This window comes from Balaenoptera acutorostrata, chromosome 8 (assembly GCF_949987535.1).
Source record: "Balaenoptera acutorostrata chromosome 8, mBalAcu1.1, whole genome shotgun sequence".
In the NCBI taxonomy this organism is placed as follows: domain Eukaryota; kingdom Metazoa; phylum Chordata; class Mammalia; order Artiodactyla; family Balaenopteridae; genus Balaenoptera; species Balaenoptera acutorostrata.
In genome coordinates, this window is record NC_080071.1 from 87,166,709 (window position 1) to 87,181,462 (window position 14,754).

At 39.4% G+C, this 14,754-nt stretch overlaps 1 protein-coding gene across 5 annotated transcripts in view; it reads left to right on the top strand.

The window, feature by feature from the left end:
• The window catches only part of DIS3L2 (DIS3 like 3'-5' exoribonuclease 2), a 386,722-nt gene that overhangs the window by 116,459 nt on the left and 255,509 nt on the right, over positions 1-14,754 (top strand). The gene's annotated exons all lie outside the window — the stretch shown is intronic.

Sequence of the window (14,754 nt, forward strand, 5' to 3'; positions counted from 1 at the left end):
TCTTTGTTTTGGGTACTTACTTCCCAGAAATGGCTTCCTGCTGTTCCAAATTTTCTAAGACTCATGCTGTTTTACAGCCTTCCTCTTCCTTGAAACAATATGAAGTTAGATAATATCCCTCCTTTTCCCAAGTGTGGAAACAGGATCTGGACTCTGTATGGTTGAAAGAGTGTAAAGCCAGGTTGAAGTCAATCATTGACCACAAAGAATCTTTGGGATAAAATGTCCACAGATAGAAATACTGACTAAATGGTTTAGGAAAGCATTTGAAAATTAAATGTAATAGGTATGGCAGGTAAATGCATGTAAACATGTTTGATCCATAAAACAATTTTATTTGTGCCTATTTTTAAAAAATAGCTTTATAACTTATGGCTTCTTCTGTTTTACATCTCTGGTCCTGAGTTCATAGTATTGTATTCTGGAAAAGCTAGAAATATTAAAATAGTGCTTTAAGGGTAAAGCATCTCTCAGTGTTTCCATTATAAAATGCAATTTTAAAGGGTTTAGAAGTCAGCTATAAAAATTTGTTCTTGGCTGATACTTTGTATACAAAAATCTCTGCCCAGGGTAATTTTCAGAAGAATTTTTGCAGTGGCATAAACTGTGAGGTTATATGGCAGTACCAGCTTACATTGAGCTCATTTTTATGCTTCTATCAAAGTGGGGGAAAGATGACAGCTTTTAAAATGATTCAAATAAAAGAGTATGAAAATTATATTTCTAGCCCTGTGCTTTTAGAAAATTTTGGTTAAAAAAATGTTACTGTACCATCAGAAGACTCACCATTGGCTTAAGTATCCAAATAATAGCACCACTTAACCCAGTGTAAGCCCCAAATCTAGATGACTTTAGAATAATTCTTTTAAAACCAGATTTTAACAGCTGATTTTGAAAGTAGTATTTGGGCCATCAGTGACTATGTAACCCCAAAGAGATCCCTTTGGGCCGCACTTGTTGAAAAATAGCTTTCTGTTTGGTACTTGAGCTTAGCTGTCTGCAAAGCAAGGAAGGAAGTACTAACGGGAAAGCAAAAACGTGTTTCTTACATGACTGGAGACTTACACAGTGAAGCTGGAGAGCCTCTTGTTAATGTAACGTTCTTCCCAAAGCTTTGGGTAGGTCTTAACTTGAAAAGAAGATTGACCACAATGCAGATAAGCTCCTTGCTCTTACACTGTTGTGAATACACGTGCACATACACTTCCACTGCACTTTACAGCTTGGCCAGGTTTCTTTTTCTTTTTCTTTTTTTTTTTCCTACTTCTTCTTCAAAGCTAAATCACATAAGCAGATTTCCTCCAGGGATAATTTTATATGTGGTAGCCAGACTGGTCTTAGAGTTCACAATAGCTTCCTCTGTTGTGTCAACTTCTGAACCTTGGAAGTACAGTTCTGTGCATAGAGCCCATAGGGAACATTTGAGGTCTTGTCGGTTTGAAATGAAATATGACTTTATGTGAAATATGAATTGAAAATGATATTGGACTATATACAGTTGTTCAGAAATATAGTCTCCCTGGTGGAGAAGGAACTGCCTCGTTAGTGAAAGTCTGCCCCACCTTATTGTCTGAAGTAATGATGCTATACCACACTCAGGGCCAAACTAGGCAAAAAGAACAACGGGACCAACAGCAGAAACACGTTAGTTTTTGCTCTGAAAGAAAACAACTTCCTTACACAAATATACTTATCAATGCTTATTCAAAGATCTTAGGAGATTTGCTTTGGGTTTGTAGGGTCCTCTTGTCCGCCGGCCGGGGCCTCCAGCTCTGGGTGTGCTGAGGTAGAGGAAAGCCTGCCTTGGCTTCAGCGATTGAGGCATGTTGCTTTCTCTGGAGTCATCTATGCTGAGAGACCACTTCTCCATCCTTGTCTGGTCCAAGTTTAGGTGGCTTATTATAGGGAGAGACAAGTGCTCATGCTGTCGTGACCCAATGATATGGAAGTGATAGTGGAAATCTTAAAGGGAGAGAAGGGCACTACCGTACCATCGAGCAAGTGTTTGAATTCACAGTTCCTGAGAAGTGGGTATGTTTAGTATAGAGATGCCTTTTTGGGGAAAGAGTAGATTATGTAATTTACCAGAGGAGTAATCTGTTACTATCCTTATTTTGCTCCATTGCCCCAGATTTGGCCAGTGGACGCCCCCTAAGTTGGTTCCTGTGTGATTTTGACATGTTCTTGTCATCCTTTGAACACTTTATATTCTGGAGATGTTCCAGCCTCATCTTTCCCTGTGTTAGCCAAGCAATTAGCCATATTCTAAGAAGTCCTGGTACCTTTTAGCGCATAAATCCAGATGCTCCCAAGCCTTCTCAATGAAGAGAGCTAAGAAATATAAGTATGCATATTTACTTATATTTATAAGTATGCATATTTACTTATATCTCCTGTGTCTGTCTGTCTCTCTGTCTGTCTATCTGACTAGGTAGCTACCTGCCTACCTACCTATCTTGAAAACTGTGAGTTTACACTAAAAGCTCCAATTCCAGTGCAACACCACAGGGTTCATTGTAGTTTCCCCTTTTCAGTATTTGTAACTCTCTTCTTTAATGATGAGAAACCTGGCTCTTGTCCACATATTTCCTTATTTGCTCATCCCTGTTTGTAACCAATATGCTGACATTGCTGGCCTGCTATTCTACTAGGTCACCTTTCTTACTCAGGCTTCAATCCTTGCCTCCTCGCTCAGGCTGTGATTCCCCATCATTGTACCATATTATTTTTGAGCTTGTGTTCTTTTAAAGTTGGGAGTTCTAGCTTTTTTACATGGAATCCTATAGCCGGTTAATCAGTGGCACTTGATGTACAAGAACCTCGGCTCTACCCGTGTATAGAGAATTGTATCATTTCTATCCTTTTTTTTTTTGGCTGCGCCGCGTGGCATGTAGGATCTTAGTTCCCTGACCAGGGATCGAACCCGTGCCCCCTGCAGTGGAAGCACAGAGTCTTAACCACTGTACCTCCAGGGAAGTCCATATCACTTCTATCTTGATATTTGTCTTGATGGCTATCTTTTAAGCATCAAGTTGAGAAAAAAAGAAAAGAAATAAACTATGTGTGCTGCATGCATGTGCATTTTAACTAAGGTACTATGGATGACATTCAAGGCTGTCTTTGGCAAGGAAGAGCTCAGTCTTCCTTTTGGATTTGTGTGTGTATGGCTTTTCAGAAGTGCCCAGCTCTAACTACATCTGTCTACTTGTTCCTCAAACATGCCTACTTCCTGGACTTTTTCTATATCATCTTTTTCATAATATCCATCCTCTTGACACATGCTGTTAACCACCATCTTTCTAAGCCCTTCTTGGTCATCTCGGCAGGAAGCAGTCATTCCTTTTGTTGGAGCTTATGCCATTCAAATGATATTTACTTCTGCTTAAAGGTATTTGGGAATGTGCTCTGTGGGTCCTACTTATTTCCAGGTATCAGTAGGCCAATACTAATGATAATATTTTTGAAAGTATTTTGTTAACTATTAAGTGTCACCTCACTGTGCGGAGGAGTTATTTAATACCTAATAGATGCCTTGCAGATTATAAGATTTTAATAAATGTTTATTGGATTTTAAATTTTGTGAGAATGAAAAATATTTGGTATTTTCAGTTGATAACTTTGGCTCATACTTTCAATGTTTTAATTGAGTTTTTGCTCCCCACTGTATATAGATGCTGAGCTTGTTTGGCTTGGGTACAAAGAGATTTATTTGGTTCACATATTAGCATATAGTAAAATTTACCCTTTTTAGCATTCAGTTCTATGAATTTTAAAGCATGTATAGCTATGTGTAACCTCTACCACAGTCAAGATGGAAAACAGTTCCGTCCTACCCACAAATTCCCTTGTGTCTCTTTTTAGCCAACACTTCCCCTTACCCCACAGCCCCTGCCAACCACTAATCTGTTTTATGTCCCTATGGATTTGTCTTTTGCGGAATGTCACATAAATGGAATTATTTTGAGTCTGGCCTTTTTCTATTAGAATAATGCATTTGAGATTCTTCCATGTTGTTTAGTGTTGCTAAATAGTATTCCATTGTATTGATGTCCCAGAGTTTGTTTACCCATCCACCAGCTGAAGGACGTTTGGATTATTTTCAGCTTTTGACCATTAAGAATAAAACTGCTCTGAATGTTGCTGTACGTGTCTTTGTATGAACATATGTTTTTATTTCTCTTGGTCAAATGCCTAGAAGTGGAATTGCTGGGTCATATGGTAAACATATGTTTGTCTTTATAAAAAACCATAAAGCTGTTTTCCAAAGTAGTTGTACCAGTTTTCACTACCATTAAAAATGTATGAGAGATTCAGTTTCTCCACTTCCTCACCAGAATATAGTAGTATTATTTTAGCCATTCTTGTGGGCGGATAGTAATATTACTTTTTGTTGTTGTAGTTGTTTGTTATCTTTTGTTTTGCATTTTCCTGATGAGAAAATGATACTGAACATTTTGTGTGTGTGTGCTCATTGGCCATTTATATGTATTTAGTCTTTTCTGAGGTGTCTGTGCAAGTCTTTAACCCATTTTTTAATTGGTTTGTCTTTGTGTTAATGAATTGTAAGACTTCATGTGCTATGGATAAGGACCTCTGAGATATATATGTGTGTGTGTATATATACATTTATTATTTATTTCAGATCTTCTGTGTTGCTGTTTTTTTGTCTAGTTGTTTTATTACTTATTTGATAAATATTTATGATTGAGGATTTATTTCTCCCTTTACTTTTGTCAGTTTTTGCTTCATCTGTTTTGAAGCTTTTTTTATTAGGTGCATGTACATTTACAGTCATTATATCTTCCTAATGCATTGACTCTTTTATTAATATGAAACGATCCTCTTTGACCCCTGTAATACTTTTTTTTCTTGAATTCCACTTCGTGTGATGTTAGTATAGCTACTTCAGTTTTATGAAAATGTTTTCAAAGATGGGAAATGATAGAGAACATCTGTATGATGACATGAGAAAGTTTATCATGTAGAAGGAGGGGGCAGTGAAATAGTGGGGGAGAAGGTACTACCCAATGAGCGAAGCCCTCAAGGCAAGAAACAGTATCCAAAGCTGGATCGCTCTATCTGTGGTTTGAGGTGGGAAGAAGGAAAGGATGGTTGCAGATACAAGTAAATTTTTTAGAGTTGGCCATACCTTAAATCTATTTAAAAAATCTAGCAATAGGCACACAGCTTATAGTGTGCCAGCAACCACTAATCAAATGTGGTTTCAGTTTTTATTATCAGTACATGAATGTGGTAGTTCAAGTGTTGGCTGACTTTTCAGATAATTGTGGTTAATCTGTTATTAGTAAATTGGCTATATGGAACATCCTTAGGCTCTGGGATTGTGGCCCTTACATTAATGTCCTGAATATCCCTTGCTCTGAAAAATTTTAATTGTGTGCTGTCTGGTTTTGTGAAATGGTCTACAAATTGAGCTTATTTTTCAGTGTGGTCCAGCATATTGAAGTGTGTCTCAAGGATGTGAAATTCATTTTGCTACAGGTGGTGTGATGTGAAGGAATCTGAGGTCAGGTACTGCAGCTAAGTCTCTCTACATGTAAAAACTTCAAATACAAATAATCTTTATTTGACATGTGCTCTACATCCATGAGCATGTTGTTTAAACTTTTTAGGTTGTTTTCTTTCCTGAATGATGTTGACATTCTTGCTTTGATTCCATGTCAAAAATGGTTGTGATTCTAAAAGCGGAATGATCTTTGATTCATGGAAACAGTTTGAAATTATTACTAGTAGGCTTCTACTATGAACAAAAATACAAAAAATTATCTTTCAAAAGAACCCCACTTTGAGCATTTCTAAGGAGACTTCAACTTTGTTCGTTACTAGGATTGAAAAACTGGCCACATTCCTCAGATGCAGGGGAGTACTGTGTAGTCCACCCCCTTACTACAGCGATGGATTCAGGCCTGGGCATGTGACCAAAGTCAACCCCAGCAGCCTAGTCCTGAGACTTTTTCGCAGAGCACCTGGGCAAGAATTTCTCTCTTTTTTTCCACTGTGGTCTCTAAGAGGACGGGATATATTCTGAAGCTCCTGGAATCCTTCTTGACACATGAAGAGAGAGGCTGCCCTGCTTTTGGAGCTAATATTGAAGAAATCTGAGAGCGCCCCACTGCCCCCCCCCATCACTCCCTCCCTCTGCAAATATCAGATGGGCCTCTCAGTATGATCAGATTGACTCAATTATGTAAGCTAATCAGTTACTTATGTAAGCTAATCAGCCAATTCAAGTTAGTTTTTCTGTCTCTTGCAGCTAAAACACTCATTATTAATACATTGAATATGTTTTAGAGACTTAAGTCAAAATACAATAAAGAGTAAGGTTAAGAGAAAAGCAGTCACTGTGTACAAAGTTACATGTAAATGTATGTATTCTTTCACTAAATCTCAATAATTGTCTGTTCCTTCCATGAACTCTGTTCTTGGAAGTTCTTCTGTCTAGTTCTTCTCTCTCTTGGGAACTCTCCCCTAGGGCTTGCTTTCCCAGGTTTGTTTCTATCCACCCTCTTGCCTGACTTTATTTGTTCCTGAGTTTCGGAACTTGGTGTGATATTCTGCCAGATTCTCTTCCCCACCTCTGCTCATTTCTAGGATCAAAGTACATAATACCTTGCTACGGAGATTATTCTAGTTGGAATCTGCTGTGTTCTGTGAATTGTCTCTCCTCTAGGGGAAGTATGCCTGCTTCTTACTCTCTTTGGTGTCTAGGCACAGACGCTTGGTTGTATCAGGGTGAAGTTGTGGTTAGTTAGTTTCTTGTGGTGGCCGTGCAGAAAAGGAGAGAGGGCGTGTGTTACAAGACACCCGTAATTCTGTTTCAAGTCCCGTGATCTCTTCGGAACAGTGTCCAGAGACCCTAAAGCCAGACTCATCAGATGTCTGCACTCTTCCTCTCCTTCAGTCCAGGCCTGCTCTGCACAGAGGGCTCCTTGACAGATACCGATCATTTCTCCAAGAGCCCTGTTTCCTTTTTTTCTTAAAATATTTTTTAAAAAGAATCAAACAATTTAACAAGGGAGTTATATGGTTTTCCTTATTGTACTCACAGAGAAATAGAAAAAGGGAGACAGATCCTGCTGTTCTAAGTTGTTAGAAACCTAATTTTGAGTTGGTGTGATCTAAGCCAGGAAAGAGTTTGCAGTGGCCTGTGAATGGTGTATAATGGAAGGAACTGGCAGATAAGATTAAAATGGTTAAAAAAGGTCAGTGGACATTGAGAAGGTCAAGGTCTTTGAATGATAAGCCAAAGAACAGAGAATTAGTTTCTCCAGGGAAGAGAAATCCATGAAAAATTTTGAGTAAAAAGGTAGTTTAATCAGATCTTTTTTTTTCTGGAAGTTTGTAGGATGGTCCTGAGAATACCAGGGAATTTGTGGAAATATAAGAGCTCTTGTAGAAAGACAAGTGAAGGATTTGGTGAAGCAGTATGTTTGGCAGTAGAAAGAGTCAAATATGGTTGTGAGGTTTTGAGTTTGAAAGGCCTGGAAGAAAGTGGTCATGGTGTTAATAAAAAATAGAACTTACTAGAGAATGGACTTGAGGATATGAGGAGGGGGAGGGGTAAGATGTGACAGGGTGAGAGAGTGGCATGGACATATATACACTACCAAATGTAAAATAGATAGCTAGTGGGAAGCAGCCGCATAGCACAGGGAGATCAGCTCGGTGCTTTGTGACCACCTAGAGGGGTGGGATAGGGAGGGTGGGAGGGAGGGAGATGCAAGAGGGAAGAGATATGGGAACATATGTATAACTGATTCACTTTGTTATAAAGCAGAAACTAACACACCATTGTAAAATAATTATACTCCAATAAAGATGTTAAAAAAAAAAAGAGAGAACAGGAAGGGGAAGTGCTTTGAGGGGAAGGACTAGAGTGGCGTTTGATGGTTTGAGTTTAAGGTGATAGTAGCACATTAGGATGGAATTGTGTCGGAGACATTGTGTTAGGTGCTATATTAAGTATTGGGAATATAACAGTGAACAAACAGGAGAAAAAGTCCCCACTTTCATGGAGCTTGTGTTTCACCGGGAAAGACATAATAATGTAAATAAAATACCATGCTCAATAGTGGTAAGTACTGAAGAGGGAAAATAAGTAAAATAAGGGAGATATGAATTTGGGGGTGGGGTTGAGATTTTAAATAGGGTGACCGAAGAAGGCTGCCTTGAGAAGGTGACGTTGAGTAAGAACTGAAGGAAGTGAGGGAGCTGTCCTCGGGAAGATCTTGGGGAACAGTGAATACATGCCTAACGTGTTCAAGGGATAGCAAAGATGCTGAGGTGGGGAATAGTTGGAGATGAAGTCAGCAGGATCACAGGGTGGGGGCAGAGATCAGGTAGGGCCTGTGTATCAGTCAGGATTTGGGTTTTAGCTCTGATGGAGGCAGAAAGCCTTGCAGGATGTAGAGCAGAGAATTGACATGATATGACTTACATTTCATAGGCTCACTCTGACTGCTGTGTTGGGAATACATGGAAAGAGGAGAAGAGTAGGAGCAGCCCCCTTACAAGGCTCTTGCCTGTGTCCAGGTGAGGGGTGATGGAACCTGACCCAGGGTGGTGGCCATGGTGGCAATGAAGACAGAGTGATAGGATGAGCTGATGGATGTGATTGGGGGGTGGGGGGGCGGGGAGGGAGGGAGGACTTGACCCATTGATAAGGATAACAAGATTTTTGGCCTGAATAACTGGGAAGATTGGGGATAGTTTGTTCTACTCCTGTTAACTAAATAAAGGCACTCTTGGATTAACTACCATAGGCAAACAAAGTTCCCAATTAACATATATACCTTTATGAACGTCGGTAATATGTCTTTAAAATGATAGTATCCATGGTCATGTTTTAAAATGAAAGAAGCTTATTGGCAAGCCTTGTCGGGAACTCCCTGTGGAAATATCAATTGCTTTTCTTGGCTCCAAGGTATTTCCTGAACAGTGTATTATACTTTGTCCCAAGCATGCCATTAAGGGATTTGAAAGTTTGTTAAAACATGTGTGGCAAGTGAGTGCTGTCACTTAAGCCCAGCCAGAGAAGCCAAGAAACGAAAAGCGGCTCCTAGGTGGACTTCATGACATGCATTAGCTCTGAATCAGAGGCTCAGGCAGTGGGATAGGCAGGGCATTATCTCCTGTGCACAAAGCCTTCAGCTGACACTGTTGTAAACAGCCCTTTCAGCAGAAAGTGCCTGTGGACATAGGCATATGTAAATCTTTTTGGAGAAGCTCCATTTTACCAAGTTGATAGCAACCCCTGCCCCAGGGGAAAGTCATAGAATTTATTTGCTTGGAACAGAATTTTCCAGTGCTAATATAGACTTGTTGTTTTTATGAGATTTAAAATAGCACTCTTCAAAGATGGCTTTTATGTTCAAGGAAGGGTTTTTTATATCAGTACACAGGGAGACTATGAAATGTTTCATGCTTGGAGTTTGGGAATGTTACTTGGCACTTTTATTTATGATTCCATTTAAATTGGTTACAGGTACTCTTGCTCCCCAGTTTTGAAATACATTATATTAATTATAAAAGGAGGGAGAAGAAAAAAACTAATTGAGTTTTAAAGTGACCGGTTTCTTGACTCTGTTGAGTTTGAGTTGCTCTTTGCAGTTGATCTGATTTACAGCTCAGTGTAGACATCCCCCCACGCTCCTTCTAAGGGATGGATTGGTACTTCACACTCTGCAGAAATCAGGAAACATCCCTGGAAGCTGTGCTCACATTTTGGCTTTCTCGTCTTCAGGCATTCGTGATTTTTCTAGCTAAAAATGTTGTTTTAAATTGGTGACAGTGAACTTTATGGTTACATTTGGGTCCATATTGAAACTGGAGTTATAATTTAGATATGAAGGTCTAGAATTATTTTAGAAAAATGCATGTATTTAAATGTCTTCCAGTTTTATTCATTTGCACGTGTACTTATATTTGCTTCTTATGGTGATGCGTTTCAACTCTGATAAAATAACTGGTGGCGCGTCCCTGGTTTCCAGACAGTGTAGTAGTGGAGGGCAGTGCAGTATCATGCAGTATCATGTAGATAAGCATCTGAATTTAGCTGGCTCTTGCTGCTTGGTAGTTATTTATTTCTTGTAATTTTTTTTTAGAATTCTTCTTTTACAGCCAATTCAAGTCTTTCTCATTCTCGTCAGAAGAAGAGAAAAGGAAACTAATATTTATTGAGCATGTTTTATATGCCAAGCATTTTGGGAGCCTCTGGGGAATATGAAAAATGAATGTGGTATGGTTTGCTGTCTGGTGGAAGAGAGAAATATGTAAACAAATAAATGGAATACAACTTGATCAACAAACTTATAATGAAACAATAGGTAAGGAATAGCAGTGGGACAAAGGAAGGAAACAGCATTTCATAAGAGATCGGGGAGTTTAGTCAGAGAAGCAGTCACAGAAGAGCTGGATCTTGAATTTTGATTATTTGCCAGGCAGGCAAAAGATACACAGGTATTTCATGCAGTGGGTGTTAGTGGTGGGAGATGTACATGCAAAACTCACTCTGAATCTGTTTGCAGGAAATCTCCCATAAGAGTGTCCAGGACTGAGAGCTGGACTTAGAGCCCTAGATCTGTGGTCATGTCACAGCTCTGCTATTTAGTAGCTGTGGGATTGTGACATGTCTGAACCTGTTTTATCCTGTGAGATGGAGATAATTATTCTCCTATGTATCACCCAGGGTTGTTGTGTAGATCAAATTAGTTAATGTGTGTAAAGCACAGGGAAGATAGTGCAATATGAATGTGAAGAGTGATAATAGAAGTCTTAGTGTTTAATGTGTTCATAATTATATTTAAATTCTCTCTGCTTCACTAACTCCTATTCCTTGTGAAACCCCCTTTGAGTCTTTTCTCAGTGCTCTTTTCTCAGCTTCTCTTTTCAGAGAAGCTTGGCCTTTGCTGAACCGTTGTGGTTAACTTCCTAATTTGGATTTCTGTCCTCCAATTCCCATCTCCTGATCTACATTTCCAGCTACCACCTGGATGTTCCCCATCACCTTGGACTTCCTGGTTCTAAAGACTAAATTTGTTTCCTTCTATACAGATTCACTTACAACTTTGTTCCTGGCACCTGTGCTAAGAGCTTTTCATATATTATCTCAGTTCTCCAGTAATCTTATGATATTGGGTACTCTTGTCCCCATTTTAAATATAGTGAAACTGAGATTCAAAATAGCTTTGCCAAAGTGGCATAGCTACTAAGCAGCAGAGCCAGATGCAGACCCAGGTGTGCTGACTACAGTTCCTTCTCTTAACCACTTTTCCCTACTTCTCACTTTACTAACTTTACAGTAAAGACCAGACTCATTAACTTGGCATTCGGTGCTCTTCATGTTTGCTTCTTCATCCTCTTTTCTCACTCTTACTGTACATTTTCACTACTACTTGCCTTTCCTGAAGGAAAATTTGTATTTTCTTATCTCCTTGCTTTTGCATATGTGTCCTTTCCCATCTTAGTCTCCTTTTCCTGTGTTCACCTGTCAAAATCCTGAGGGACGCAGGGCAGTGTAGTGGAATAAGCCAGGGCGAGAGTTGAGTAGATCTGTTTTCTGCTTTCCCTCACAGTCTTGATCTGTTTCACAACGGGCTGGACCAGTTTACATTTATACCAGCAAAGGATCACTGTACATTCTTGCTGACATTTGGTATTGTCAGGATTTTTAGCTTTTGCCTGCGTGTGGGTTTGTGGTGTTATCTCATTGTGGTTTTAATTTGCATTTCTCTGACAACAAATGAGGCTGAGCAGCTTTCCATCTTTTTTGTCTATTTGGCAATAAAGATTCACTATTTTGTTAAGTGCCTTTAAGCCTTTCCCCCATTTCTCTATTGGATTGTCTTTCAATGATCTATAGCAGTTCTTTATATATTCTGGATATGAGTACTTCTATGGCTTATCTTTTTAAATTTCTTTTACATTATTTTAGGATAAAAGGAAAAATTTAATTTTAATGGAGTTGAATTTATCATTATCTTCTTTCATGGCAGTGCTTTTTGGTTATGTTTAAAATGTATTTCCCTATATATTTTCTCAAATATTATTTTCTAAAATTCTGCCAGCCTTTTAGATTAGCGTCTTCCTTAGACATTTTCCATTCACATGGTTGCATCATGTCTCTGATTTAGCAAATGTTCTTGTCTTCGAATTAGGGATATTCTATAAGGCATTTTGCTATTCCTTTGCTAACACAGGGTTCCCCTTAAAGTACAGAAGTCATGCTACACCCACCCTCCTTTCCCAAAAGTTGTATCTCTTCCTCTCTGTGTCTCAGAGCTCGAGATTCTGGGCTTAGGCCTATTCCTTTCAGTGGTAAGCTTCTAATAGCCTCCTCTCAATTTCATCCCTAACGGTTTTCAGGGTTCCTCCCAAGTCCTACTGAAGAGGCCACATTACTGCTTTCCATCTGCCAGAGATTGCAGCCTGTTGGAGAAAGGGGATCACCTTTTTCCTTCATTACACTGCCAAACCACTCTGTCGCCCAATTTCACCTTCCAAAAGGAGACAATAGGTAGATTACAGATGTATCCATGGTAAAACTAACTTCAGGGTATATCTGACAAACATTTCTGTGTGTGTGTGTGTGTGTGTGTGTGCATTTGTATTTTCACTGTTTATTTTATTTTTTTAATGCTTTTTTTTCACAGTTGCATTTAATTAATTAATTAATTTATTAATTTTTGGCTGTGTTGGGTCTTCGTTTCTGTGCGAGGGCTTTCTCTAGTTGCGGCAAGCGGGGGCCACTCTTCATTGCGGTGCACGGGCCTCTCACTATCGCGGCCTTTCCCGTTGCGGAGCACAGGCTCCAGACGTGCAGGCTCAGTAGTTGTGGCTCACGGGCCTAGTTTCTCTGCGGCATGTGGGATCTTCCCAGACCAGGGCTCGAACCCGTGTCCCCTGCATTAACAAGCAGATTCTCAACCACTGTGCCACCAGGGAAGCCCTCACTGTTTATTTTTATTAACAGGGTTATGTGGTGCTCATCCTATCCCGTTCATGGAACAAGACTTGAGAGTGAAAAAGTTCTGTATGACCCAGCGATTTGGTTCCCTCACTAATCTGTTTCTATCCTGTCCTCCAGAGACTAGACTAAATCTCCAAGGGAGAAATAATCCCAGTTGCAGCGTGCACTCAGAATAATAAGTGCAGTCAGCTGCCTCTCTCTCTCAGGTCTGTGGAGGAAACCAGAGGAAGTTTTAAAGTCCTCAGTTAACCAGGTCAGTAACATATCCATTTTCCTGAGGCCTCACTCCTTTCACTCCGAGCCCAGAGCTCTCCAAAATACTGATCAACCTGAACTGGTAGCCACCAGCACCAGACTTTTTACTCCCCTTACTCTTAAATTCTTATAGAGTACTTTCTGTCTACTTGTAGTTGTGCAGTTTTCTGTGGAGGAAGGAGTTATAGCTTTCATCTGATTCTCAGCAGGATCTGCTAAACTTCAAAACTGAGAACCACTGAGCTAGACTTTTCAACTTTTTCAAGGTCAGTCCCACAGAAGAAGGCCTCTTACTTTACAGATCTAGGGAAAATTGGGCTTCTACTTTCTAATCCACATATTCGTGTGTCTGGAAACTGTTCTGAAAACTCTCTTGCATCCTGATAGTCTTTTATATTCCTTTTTTCATTTTTCTACCCTTTTATCCATCAAATAATGTTTATTCATCAAATATTGAGCACCTAGATTCATTATGCAAGTTGCCATAGAATATACGGAGATATATAAGATATTATTGGTGAGCAAACAGTCTTAACAGATGAGGTAAATCACATACATAGATAACTCTAGCGAAGTGAAAAAAATGAGAAGTGCCGTAGAAGAGGTATGTATAAATTGCTTTGGGACTTAAGAAAAGGAAGAAATTACTCTGGTCTGGGGCAGGTAGCAGGGCATGAGGAGGAGCTGAGAAGACTATGTGGTGGATTCTGGGTTATAGAAAATCCAAGGCATTTGGACAAGGTCTTGAGAGATGGGTAGATTTTAGATGTGTGGAAATGTTAGGTGCAGTATGCCATCTCTGGTTCTTTATTCATTCAGATGAGACTTGAGTGTATAATGTGACTTCATGTAGTTTGTATTTTTCAGGGAAGATAGACTCTGAACAGGTCATTTCCTACTTAATTGCTGTTCATTCATTCAACATATATTTGAGTGACTACTAAATGCTATTCCTAACTCTTAGAATATAGCAGTGAATAAAATAGCCTCTGTGCTTATGAAACCCACATCCTAGTTGGGAGACAGAAAGTATATAATATATTGTCAGGTAAGTATATAATATATTGTCAGGTAGTGATAAGTGCAGTGATGAGAAATAAAACAGGGTAAGAAGATAGAGTCATAACAGCGAGGTGGGGCTGTTTTAGTTAATGTGATCAGGGAATGCCTCTCTGAGAGGAGGATATTTGAGCAGAGACCTAAACAAAATGAAGAGAGCAATCCCTGTGAATAGCTGGGCAAAGAGTTTTCCAGATAGAGGGAACAGCAAATGTAAAAATCTCAAGATGGAAGATTTTAGTATTCTAGGAATAGCAAGAAGATCTCTAGGATTGGAGTGTAATTTGCAGAGGAAGAAGTTGTAGAAAATGAGAATGCAAAAATAGATATGGGCCAGATTTGACAAGACCTTGTGGCATGGTGATGGAAGGATGTTGGGAAGCTATTGCAAGAATGACATGATCTGATTTGTTTTAAAAAGATCACTCTAAGGCTTCCCTGGTGGCGCAGTG